The 12,283-nt window shown below is 43.1% G+C and overlaps 1 long non-coding RNA gene across 1 annotated transcript; it reads left to right on the plus strand.

Moving 5' to 3' along the window:
- The first annotated feature begins 10,009 nt into the window (after positions 1-10,009).
- LOC122746021 lies at positions 10,010-12,077 on the plus strand. Its single transcript, XR_006355510.1, has 4 exons — positions 10,010-10,072; positions 11,002-11,242; positions 11,345-11,497; positions 12,032-12,077. It is a non-coding gene; the product is annotated as an uncharacterized LOC122746021 (long non-coding RNA).
- Positions 12,078-12,283: the final 206 nt, after the last annotated feature.

Consider the following 12,283-nt stretch of genomic DNA (forward strand, 5'->3'; position numbering starts at 1 on the left):
AATTGCCAAATCTCATTATTTCTATATCCATAACAACCCTCACATAAGTGCCCTTCTCTCCACTCCCATAGCGAGCCCCCTCATTCAGGTCCTCATCACTTCAGAAGAGGATTGCTGTAATAGTCTCCTATTAGGTCTTCCTGCCTCACACCCTCTCCAGCGCAACCCATCCTTTTCTCAGCCACAAAAGTGGTTTTCCTAAAGTGCAATTTTGACCCTGTCATCTCCCTCCTCAATAAACTCCAATGGCTCCCTGTCACTTCTACTACCAAATGCACATTTCTCTATTAGGTAATTGTAAAAGGCCAATTTTCCCTACTGTGTGGCAACCTCTATATTAAGCACCAGACATACAAATACAAAAGTGAGACCGTCTCTTCCTTCAAAGAGCTTATATTCTAATAGTGTAAGACAATATATAGGAGAGCTAGAGAGTAGGGGCTGGGGGTGGGTGGAAAGAGGGGAATGTAATGGCCAGGAAGTACTGCGGTGGCATGGCCAACATAAGGTGAAAGGTCACCTTTCAGAGCCTAGGGTCTAAGAAGGAGGGGTCCAAGTTTGAGTGGAAGGTGAAGGAGGACCAGAGTACAGCTGGCATGATTGGGGAATAATGGGGAAGTGATTATCTTCAGGTCTCAGCTGGAGCCTCATCATCCCCCCTCTACCCCCCCCCCCCCAATCTCCCCCAGCCACTAGGGCCTTTCCCTCAATGTATATCAAAGCTACCTTTTACCTGCTTTGAATAAATTTCATCAGTACTTATATAGTACATGATGTAAACTCTTTGAGGGAAAGTACTACATGTAAAATGGGTACCTCACCTGCCTGGAGTACTTACCTTGCAGTTTTGTTTTAAGAATCAAAGTAATTCACTTGACACTTACTAGCTGTGTGACCTTGGGCAAGTCACTTAACCCTCATTATTCCACCAAAAAAAAAAAAGAATCAAAGTGATTGTAAAGTTCCTAAAAGTAAATACCAGTGATTATCATCTGTTCACTACATAACAGTACATTTATCTGCCCTCTTTAGGGGATTTTAGCATACATACCCCAAAGAATTTTGTTTTGTTTTGTTTTGAAATTTTTCCCTTGGTTTTGGGAACAAAAGAGAAGACATAATCTTCATTCTACCAGATTCACCAAGCACCTCTTTAAGCACACTAGTTACCCTAAAGAAGACATTGGGCAAGCCATATGCCAAACGAGGATGGAAGCACAAACCTGGGCCTAAGCTAAGTCACTGATGATTTCTGTGCATCATTGCTCAGAATTAAATGTATGTCTTACCTCCCACCTCCCTTCCCCCAGCACCCTGGACATTTGGGGAGAAACACTGTTTTTTTTCAGGAAAGCAGGTGTATGAGATGATTATGGATTTGAGTCAGATTAAACTCTGAGGATGGGGTCTGGAAGGTACCCAGCCCCGCCCCAGTATAGTTAGTTTAAAAGTTTATTGCTTGTCAAATTCTCACTGTCTCCTTTAAGTTTTATTGCCAATTAACAGTATTTTTACTTCTGCTCAGTCTCCCCACTTGTCAGCTACATATTAGTTTTTTTTCTGGAATCCATCATGTGTCAGAACCCCAGTCCCTGTTGAGTGGGTCAGGGAGTTCACCCACCAATTCAATACTCGGGACTCAAGAAGAAAGGACAGGGCTTGGCACAGGATGTGGCAATTAAGTTGAGACCAGATGTTAAGTGACATGTCTCTTTTTCTCAGAGTAGAATCCCCTTGACACTAGGGTCCCAACAATGGACTTTTCTTTTATTCTTTATTCTATTTCTTTGATTTCCCAACATAGCCGAAGATAAATTTTAACCCTGTCATCCTAAAATTAATATGACTATAAAACAATGCTGAAACACCTGAGTGACTCTTCCTGTTATTCAAGTTGAATATCTTTAGAGATGGGGGCCGGGAGAGGGGAGTCAGTGGGAACTGTGAGATCTGAAACATCTGACTGTCACTCCCCCATTCCCTCTTCCTTCGGTTTGACCTTATTCCCCCTCCCCTTTTCCCCCTTGTTCCTGGAACACATATGCATGTCTCCATACATTGATCATGAGCTAAACACGCACCCTGGGAGAGACAGGATTGGATGTTAGATTGTGAGCTCGCCCTAGTGTGCGTAGGGACTTCCCCTCTGACCAACATTCCTATAAAAGGTCAAGGCATGTATTAGCCATCGCGGCTCAGGCATTGAGTTTGCCCATTCCTGCAGGAATGTAATAAATCTGTCTCTGCTTGACTTGGTGGTCTCCTCAAGTTATTTGGGTAAACTGAGGCAGTTTGCCCCATACACAGGGAAACAGCATTTGACAGATTGGCCCCCCCTGGGCCTGAGAAAGCAAATGCCCTTTCCACAACATGGATGGGGGCTTGAGGATCCAATTATTCAGTGGGAAGATCCGGCTGACCATGGATGGGTGCCTCCATGGCCAGAATCTTGTGCCTATTCAAATCAAATGGCACCTACTCCCATCCTCCTTCCCACCCCAGGCAGGAAAATAAGCCGGAGCTAATAGCAGGCACTTCTGTGTCTCTTTAAAGTATGCCAAGCACTTGGCATAAATATCTCGTTTTAGCCCCACTAGGACCCTGTGAGGTAGGTTCTACAAGAATGATCACCCTTGTTTTACAGGTGAAGCAAATGAGGCTCAGATGCTTGTGACTAGCTCTTGGCCACAGTTAGTATCAGACGTCCTCTTCATCTTCCCAGCATCCTATCCCCCTCTTTGCCTTACAGGCTCTCAGGTCACAGGATCACAGGATCATGGGCTACCTAGTCCAACCCTCTCATTTTACAGATGGGAAAACAGGTCCAGAGAATGACTTGTCTAAGGGCACTTGGGTGGTTAGTATCCAAGGGAGGATTTGCACCTTCCCTTCTGCCTCCAGAGCTGGGTTCTTTCCTCTGGCCCATGATCAATCTTTGAGTATTTTTAATGGCCCCTTATCTTGTCTGTGGCGCTAGAGTGGGCAGCTCAGATCCATAGGATCAAGAGCACTGTGTGCTCAACCTTACAAGGCAGGGGTTCTTAACCTGGGGCTTGTAAATGTATTTAACATTTCCATACCTGTACTTCAATATGATTGGTTTTCTTTGTAATCCTGTGTATCTTATTCTATGCATGTAAAAATACTCTGAGAAGGGCTCCAGAGGCTTCTCCACACTGTCAGAAGGGTCCAGTCCTCTTCAAAGGTCAAGAACCTCTGCAACAAGGAAAAAGGGGCTTAAAAAAAGAACAAAGACAGGTGTGTGTGTGTGTGGGGGGGGCAATTGTATCTAGAGTTTCCTCCAGGTGATTATCTGAGCACAAGTCTGTGGTACACCTATCAGGAGGTTGCATATTAGGTAGCTAAATGGCTCAGTGGATACAAGTGCTGGACTTAGAATCGGGAACAACTGAGTTCAAATCCAGTCATCCAGTCTGACACTTACTAGCAGTGTGACCCTGGGCAAGTCACTTAACCCCGTTTGCCTCTGTTTCCCCATCTGTAAAACAGGATAGAGAAGGAAATAGCAAACCACTCTAATATCTTTGCCAAGAAAACCCCACGAGCAGCATTGGCGTACAGGGAGGAAGGGGTTATAGACTCAGACACGGCTGAACAACAGCCGTTGCGTGTTAGACACTAGATGGTGCTATTACTCCATGGTCTTGGCCAGCAATCCTGTGCTTTAGTGTGCTGCAGAGCATACATACCTCCTCCCACCTCACCAACCTCACTTCAAGTCCAGCAGGAAATTAAACTCAGTAAAAAGGGTTCATAGATTTAGAGCTGAGCTACACCTGGGGGTCATCTGGATTCATTTTACAGATAAGGAGTTTGAGGGGAAATGATTTGCACAAAGGTCCTCTGGATTCTAAATCGAGCCTTCTTTCCACAGCCACCAGCTGCTAAGAGACTAAGAGACCTTTCTTAGCACTCCTACTCATCCATGTGGTGACACAGCAGGGTTCCTTCTTTGGGTCTCTGCTCCTCTCTTTCTGGGCTATAACTGGAGACATTGCCACAAAGCACACCTACCTCCACCTGCCAAAAATATGTTTTCCACTAGCCCACAAGGTGTTTGAAGTTCCATGATGAGGGTCACTCCTTGGGTTCACATCGGTGTGGGGTGAAGAGCACTGGACTGGGAAATCAGGTGTCCTGTTTGTGTGGGCACACACCTGCAGCTGGGTGAGTCTCTTCCTCTCTCCCGATCTCTTTCCTCATCCTTAAAATCAGGCTGGATTAAATGTTCTCCACGGTGCCCCCCAGTACCAATCTTCTATGAGTTTATGACGTCATGATAAAATTCAAGTATTATGTGTTGTTGGGACAATGGAGGAGGAATAACTTAGCCATTGTTAGCTGCTATTGCTTTTGCACAGATGACTCAGATTGGAAAATTTTGCTTGGGCCTTAGACAGCAAACAAAGCCATCAAGAAGCAATTGTGGGGCAGCTAGGTGGCACAGTGGATAAAGCACTGGCCTTGGATTCAGGAGGACCTGAGTTCAAATCCAGCCCCAGACACTTGACACTAGCTGTGTGACCCTGGGCAAGTCACTTAACCCTCATTGCCCTGCAAAAAAAAAGAAGAAGAAGAAGCAATTGGGTGACACAGTAGAGTCAGGAAGAAATTAGTTCAAATCTAGCTGCAGACACTTACCAGCTACATGACCCTTGGTGAGTCACTTAACTTCTATCTGCCTCAGTTTCCTCCACCATAAAATGAGGATAATAATAGCACCTATCTCCCAGGGTTGTTGTGAGGATCAGATAAGAGAATATTTGTAAAGCACTGAACAGACAATTGTTGTTGTTGTTGTTGCTCATGGCTGACTCTTCCTGACCTTATATGGGATTTTCTTAACAATGATACTGTAGTGGTTTTCCATTTCCTTCTTTAGTGGATTGCAAACAGAGGTTGAGTGACTTGCCCAGGGTCACACAGCTAGTGAATGTCTAAGGCTAGATTTGAATTCAGGTCTTCCTGGCTCTAGACCCAGGACTCTATCCACTAAGCCACTTAGGTACCTCCAACAGTCAATTAGTAAATGTTTATTCCCTTTCACCATAATCCTATGTTGTTACTTTTGCCCCAGCTCTAATTAAGGGCTTATCTCTTCAAGACCAAAGTTAAATTCCATGAAGTCTTCTTGAAATATCTCAATCCTCAGACATCATTCCCTCCTATGAACTCTGATGATATGCACTGTCTGGACCACTCATTCAGCACTCATCATATGTTGTATTTAATATATTGCCAATAATAAGGGCAGCTAGGTGGCGCAGTAAATAGAGTTCAAATTCAAACTCAGAAACTTACTAGCTGTGTGACCCGGGACAAGTCACTTAACCCTGTTTGCCTCAGTTTCTTCCTCTGTAAAATGAATCAGAGAAAGGAATACTCTAGTATCTTTGCCAAGAAAACCCCAAATGGGGTGAAAAAGAGTAGGACACGACTGAACAACAAATCTCCAAGTAAATTATGAGGGAAGGAACCATGTCTTAAGCATCATAGCCCTGGTCCCTCCTCAATTTCAGGCCCTTTAAAAGCTACCCCAGGTTTAAGACATACTTCGCTTTAGTTTGCCATCCACTTAAAACTTCAGCTTGCAAGCCCCTACCAATGTTTCCTTTATTAGGTCACCTAGATTCTCAAACTTGTTTTGCTTACAGCATGGGGGATTTACTTTTCTTTTTATGTTTTTTGCTTTGAGACATTGAGACACAACATGGATGAGATGGAAGATCCACATGTGGGTATGTGCAGGGGATGACTTACATACAATTTACTGCATACCTAGCCCAAACTGGTGGGTGGCCCAGTAATGTGCAGTGCATGAATTCAAAGCAAAACACATTTAAAGGGAATAACAAGACAAAGGGCCAAAAGAATTTCCCTCACGTACATAGGGGTGCAGCCTCCCACAGATTCCCACATTACTTGTAGGAGAGGGTATATGTGTAGAGACCAGGAAAAGGCAGGGCATCCTATGTGCTAACAGCTGTATAGAAGTCTGGACCCCTATCTAGCTGTAACTTACTCTTACTGTCCTTCCCCCATCCCCCTATGGGACTATAGAATCGTAGACCGAGAGCTGGAAAAGACCTTAAAAATACATCCCCCTCATTTACGGTCAGTGAAGTTACATAGCTTGTCCAAAGTCATGCAAGTAGTAAGAAGAACAAGGATTCAAATTCTGGTCGTCTGACTCCAAATGCAGCGTGCTTTCACTGTACCAGTCCGCCTCTTATCTGATATCTTCATTCGTCTGTTATGTCTTTGACCTGCGAGTTACTGTGTTGCAAACTTGTTAGAGCCCCGGCAGGCTACTCTCTTTGCTGAGCTACCCCCTACACAGGCTTTCCACAATGCTTTCATCTGTTGGTATTTCTCTTTGGGTCCTCTGCTGCTTTTTTCTGCCACCTGCTGGTCTTCTACTGAATCGCAGCTGCTGTGCCTCGCGGGTCCCCCCCCCCCCGCCCCTCCCGCCCCTCCCGCCCCTCCCGCCAGGGTTTCAGCTCTTTTAGCCATAGTCTCAGGGATTATTTTAATTATTTTGTTTGTTTTTGTGAGTCAGACCCATGTCTACACCCAGCCAGCAAGTAGCAATAGTTTTTCAGGTTTCAGGTTGGATGTCTTTGGAACTCTTTTGCTTATATCTCAGGTTTCCGCTTCTTGAACTCAGTATGCTCTTTGGAAAGTGGTGAGAAAAATCCCTTATTCCCTACCTGGCTCGAGCCAAATCACCTCAGAATCTTTACCTATCAAGAGGGGCAGAATGGAGCTAGTGACTTTTTTGTTCTGTATTCCTGCCAATAACAAAACTTTGGATCTCTCTAGACTTCCTAGCACAGCATTTCTTACAAGTTGTAAATGCTTCATACATATTTATTTTTTTGTTTGTTTGTTTTTTTGGTTTTTTTTTTTTTGCAGGGCAATGGGGGTTAAGTGACTTGCCCAGGTTCACACAGCTAGTAAGTGTCAAATGTCTGAGGCCGGATTTGAACTCAGGTACTCCTGAATCCAGGGCCGGTGCTTTATCCACTGCGCCACCTAGCCGCCCCCTCATACATATTTATTGAAGAAAGGGCCACAGGATTTAGAGGTGGAAGGGGATTTAGAGATCATCCAGTCTAACGCCTTTGTAAGGTATATGTGCTGCCCGGATAATGTGCGAATGTACTTTGGCTAACAGGGAGGCATTGCTCTGTAATCTTTGTTTGGGAGTAGGAGAAGGGACCTTGAGTCCAGCTACTCTGTTCTCTGAGAGAAGGATACTAGATTAAAATTCTATCTGTCTCTTTAAATATTGCTCATCTAGGGGCATAGATTTTGTTTGTTTGTTTTAAAAATAACTAAACCATCAGTTTCCCTGATTACTTTCCCTTGAAGGGGAAGGAGTAACCTGTAGCTTACACTCACAGTGCTGACTCCTCACCAGTTACTAATTACATGAAAGACCATCACAAATAACAAATAATTGCAATTCGAGAAGAGGGAAGGGAAAGGCAGAATGGGGTAAATTATGTCACATGAAGAGGTGAGGAAGGTCTATTAGAGTGGAGGGGAAGAAGGGAGAGAGTTAGCATTGCTTGAAACTTACTCTTATCAGATTTGGCTCAAAGAGGGAATGACATACATTTATTTACTTGGGTACAGAAATCTTTCTTACCCTATAGGGAATTAGGAGGGGGGACAAGAAAAGGGGGGGGCCTAATAGAAGGGAGGGTAGATTGAGGGAGGTGATGGTCAGAAGCAAAACACTAGGAGGAGGGACAGAGTAAAAGGTGTGAGAGAGAAAAGTATAAAGTGTGGTGGGGGGGGATAAGATGGGGGTGGATACACAGTAATCCTAACTGTGAATGTGAATGGGATGAACTCACCTATAAAACAGAAGCGGACATAATTAAAAATGTTCTCCGCATCCAGAAAAAAGAACTGAGGATTCTGAATGCAAATAGAACCATACTGTTTCTACTTTTTGGTTGTTGTTTTTTTTTTCTTTTTTGAGGTTTTTCCCTTGTGTTCTGATTCTTCTTTCACAACATGACTAATGCAGAAATATGTTTAATGTGATTGTATATATATAACCTATATCAGATTGTTTGCTGTTTTGGGGAGAGGGGAGGGAAGGAGAAAAATTTAGAACTCAGAATCTTATGAAAAAAATACTGAAAACTACCTTTACATGTAACTGGAAAATAATAAAATACCTTTATGATTAAAAAAAAAACCCAACCAGAAGCAGATAGCTGAGTGGATTCAAAAGCCAGAATTCTACAATATGTTATTTACAAGAAACACATTTGAAGCAGAAAAACACACAGAGTAAAGGTAAAAGTCTGGAGCAGAATCTATTTTGCTTCAGCTGAAGTTTAAAAACAAAACAGGGTAGCAATCATAAATCTCAGACAAAGCAAAAACAAAAATAGATCTAACTGAAACAACTAAGGAATAGTGAGTAAACCTATTTACCAAGCAGATAGCAAATAGATATCAGAGAAGTTATACAGAATACTCTATACTGGAAGATACACAGAGTGATTAAGCTCTCCCACTGGGAAGAAGAAGCCTTCAAGAAAGGCCCTGATGCCCCCAAGGTGAAAATCCCCCAAATCTCTAGAGAGGCAAGCTGGAAATCAAGGACATGTTGAGGGACTGTACCCTACATATAAGACTTCCAAAGTCCTTTATCTTTCTTCCTAGACCAAATTAGGAGTCACACCCAAGCAAATGCCTTGCAAAAGCCTTAGACTTGAAACTTAGTTTACACCTTCATTTTGCAGATGAGAAAACTAAGGCCCAGAGACACATCTAATAAGTACACTAGAATCAAAGGGAGTCTAGTATGAGGATTGGAAAGAACCTTAAAAGCTATCTAGTCCACCAAAGTCCTCTAACTCCAAATGCATTGCTATTTCAATTGTGCCACACTGCCTCTATAAAACAAAATGGCAATTGGAACCCAGGTCCCTTGACTTACAATCCAACATTCCCTACAGATTGAAGCATACTTTTTCTTTATTTTACTTCTTTGTTTTGTTTTGTTTTGTTTTGTTGGTCTGTGTTTTCTTTCACAACATGACTAACATGGAAATATGTTTTGCATGACTGTGCATGTATAACCTATGTTATATTGCTTGCTTTCTTAATGAGGAGGGCAAGGGAGGAAGGGAGAGAATTTGGAACACACAAAAATTTTGTTTGTTTTTTGTGGCAATGAGGGTTAAGTGACTTACCCAGGTCACACAGCTAGTAAGTATCAAGTCTCTGAGGCCGGATTTGAATTCAGGTCCTCCTGAATCCAAGGCTGGTGCTTTATCCACTGTGCCACCTAGCTGTCCTGGAACTCAAAAAATTTTTAAAAATAAATGTTGGGGCAGCTAGATGGCACAGTGGATAGAGCGCCGGCCCTGGACTCAGGAGTACCTGAGTTCAAATCCAGCTTCAGACACTTAACACTTACTAGCTGTGTGACCCTGGGCAAGTCACTTAACCCCAATTGCCTTAAAAAAAAAAAGTTAAAATTGTTTTTACATGTAATTGGGGAAGAATAAAATATTAAAATTTTAAAATAAATTCAACATTCTTTCTACCTCACTCAGTCTTTGGTTAAAGGTATGGTAGAGATTGGGTGGACAGATGACTCTGAGTTGGAATAGTCAGAGAAGGTTTCTTGGAGGAGGTGAGATTCAGACAGGACCCCGAAGGATGGATAGGGAAAAGGGAAGCAGGGAATGGGATGAGGAAGACTGAAAACTCTCTGAGGAAAAGATGACCTTGAAGGTGTTCCCTTCACTCATGATGATACTTCCGTGATCCATGACTGACTCAGTGTGGGAATTCCCTCCACTAGTTCCCATAGTACCCTATCTAAAATGTATAGTCTTCAAAGGGTTGTTTGAGGCTCAGAAAAATTAAGCAACAAGCTTAGTCACAGGGTTAATAAGTGACAGGTCAGTTTTGCATGAATCCAGGTCAAATCTCCGTCCATTTCTCCACATAGCCTCTCTCAAAGTATAGGGATAGGGTTTGTGCCGAAGAATTCATGGGTGTAGGGAATTCTCAGGTAAGGAAATTCCCTTCACCAATGTAAGTTAGTAAGTTGTACCTTCTCTGCAATTTAGAACCTTAGCCAGCCCAGAGAACTGAAAGGCTTAGGATAGTGTTTTTGTTGTGTTTTTTGTTTTTTTTACAGTTGTATCCAACTCTTAAGACCTCATCTGGTTTTGTTGGGGGTTTTTTTGTGTATGTTGGGTTTGTTGTTGTTGTTGTTTTTTGGCAAAGACACTGGAGTGGTTTTCCGTTTTCCTCTCCAGCTCATTTTACAGATGAGGAAACTGAGGCAAACAGGATTAAGCGACTTGCCCAGGGTCACACAGCTAGTAGGTTTCTGAAGATGAGTCTTCCTGACTTCACGTTTAGTGCTCCATCCACTGTGCCACCTAGCTTCCCCTGGAACATAGTGGACACTTAATAAATGTTTATTGATTGGAGGACTAAATGACTTGCCCAGGGTCACGCAGTCAGCATGTGTCAGAGAAAGGACTCCAACCCTGGTCTTCCTGGATTTGAGTCTGCCTCTCTAGTCTGCTCTGCTGCTTTTGAGAATATCCCTAATCTAAATGATTACCAATTCCAAATGTGGGAGGTGTGACCTGGGAAGGTTTCTCTATGCTGTAAAAATGATGAAAAGATGATCATGAAGGACCTGGCTTAAGCAGAGCAGCTAACAGAGTTCCGGGCTTGGCATGGGATACTCAGGAAGGTCAGTGATCTGTCAAGCCTCAGGCAGTTTGACATCACATCCAGAAGACCTCCTGACTGATGGACTCTCCAATGAGGGCCTCAGGGGGCTCCCTCCAGCTGGGTGATGGGATGAAACTGGGGCAGCCTCCCAGGCAGAAGGGCATAGTGGGCTGGTCAAGGGCTTGGGAAAGCAAGGTAACTTCATGCCAAGAAAAATCCACCTGACAATGTGTGGCTTTGTTCTTACAGAATGCATTTTCTCCAAGGATCACTGATTATGGAGTTGGAAGAGACTCTGTGAGGTTATCTTATCCAATTAAAATCACTGGCTGTGAGAACTGGAAGGGACCTTGGGGAACAGCAAGTTATGGGAACACAGATTCAGCCATGGAAGGGACTCTTCAGGTTATCTAATACAACCCTCTCATTTTACAAATGGGGAGACTGAGGCCTAGAAAGGTGAAGGGACTTGCTCAGGATCACCTGGATAGTAAGTGGCAAAGAGGGAATTTGAACTCAGAGCTTTTAATTCCAAAATCCAGCCCTCTTTTGAATATGACAATACTCTAGTACAACCCTCTTCATTTTACAGAAGCAGTAGTGGAGGGACCAGATTTGGGGAAGCCAATGGCCCAAGATCACACAGCCACTTGGTGGCCAAGACAAGACTAGAAGAGGTACCCTCTGATTCTGTGTTGAAGTCTCTTTCTGCCATGCTGCCTTGCCTTGGTTGCTGTTCCAATCGGTAAGGATAACTTGCATATCAGCTTTGTTGTTGTTGTTTGTCTTTTGTTCCCAAACAGGCCCATGACATTGAGGTGATGTCATAACTTGCAGTGAATTGGATTTAAGTGAGGGAGGGCTGTGCAGGGTCACCAACCTTACTCTCTCCTCCAGAGACCTCTAGGTCCAGTGGTAAGACATACATCAGGATGATTGGAGATGGCCCCAGATGCTTTTTAAGGCAATTGGGGTTTATCAGCTTTGAAGTAAACAGAAGATGTGCCAAAGATTTAGGAAGATCTGCCAATTTATAAAGGGGGCAGCTAGGTGGTGCAGTAGATAAAGCACTGGCCCTGGATTCAGGAGGACTTTAGTTCAAATCCAGCCTCAAATACTTGACCCTTACTAGCTGTGTGACTCTGTGCAAGTCACTTAAGCCTCATCACCGCCCCCCCCCAATTTACAAAGGGAATATTTTTTGTTTTAAAATTGTATTATTTATTTATTATTAATAATTTTTTAAAATTGAGTTCCAATATTCTTTCTCTCTCTCTAGGCCCTCTTCCAACTACAGAGAAGGCAAGCAATAGGATATCAATTATACATGTGAAATCATATAAAACATATTTCCATATTAACCCTGTTTTTTTTTTTAAAAAGCAAGCAAAATAAAGGAAGTGAAAAAATGTGCTCCAATCTTCAGTTAATAATTCGTCAGTTCTGTCTAAGGAGGTGGATAACATTTTTCATCATGAGTCCTTTGGAATTATCTTGCATCATTGTATTGATCAAATTAGCTAAGTCTTTC

This window comes from Dromiciops gliroides, chromosome 3 (genome assembly GCF_019393635.1).
Source record: "Dromiciops gliroides isolate mDroGli1 chromosome 3, mDroGli1.pri, whole genome shotgun sequence".
Classification (NCBI taxonomy): Eukaryota; Metazoa; Chordata; class Mammalia; order Microbiotheria; family Microbiotheriidae; genus Dromiciops; species Dromiciops gliroides.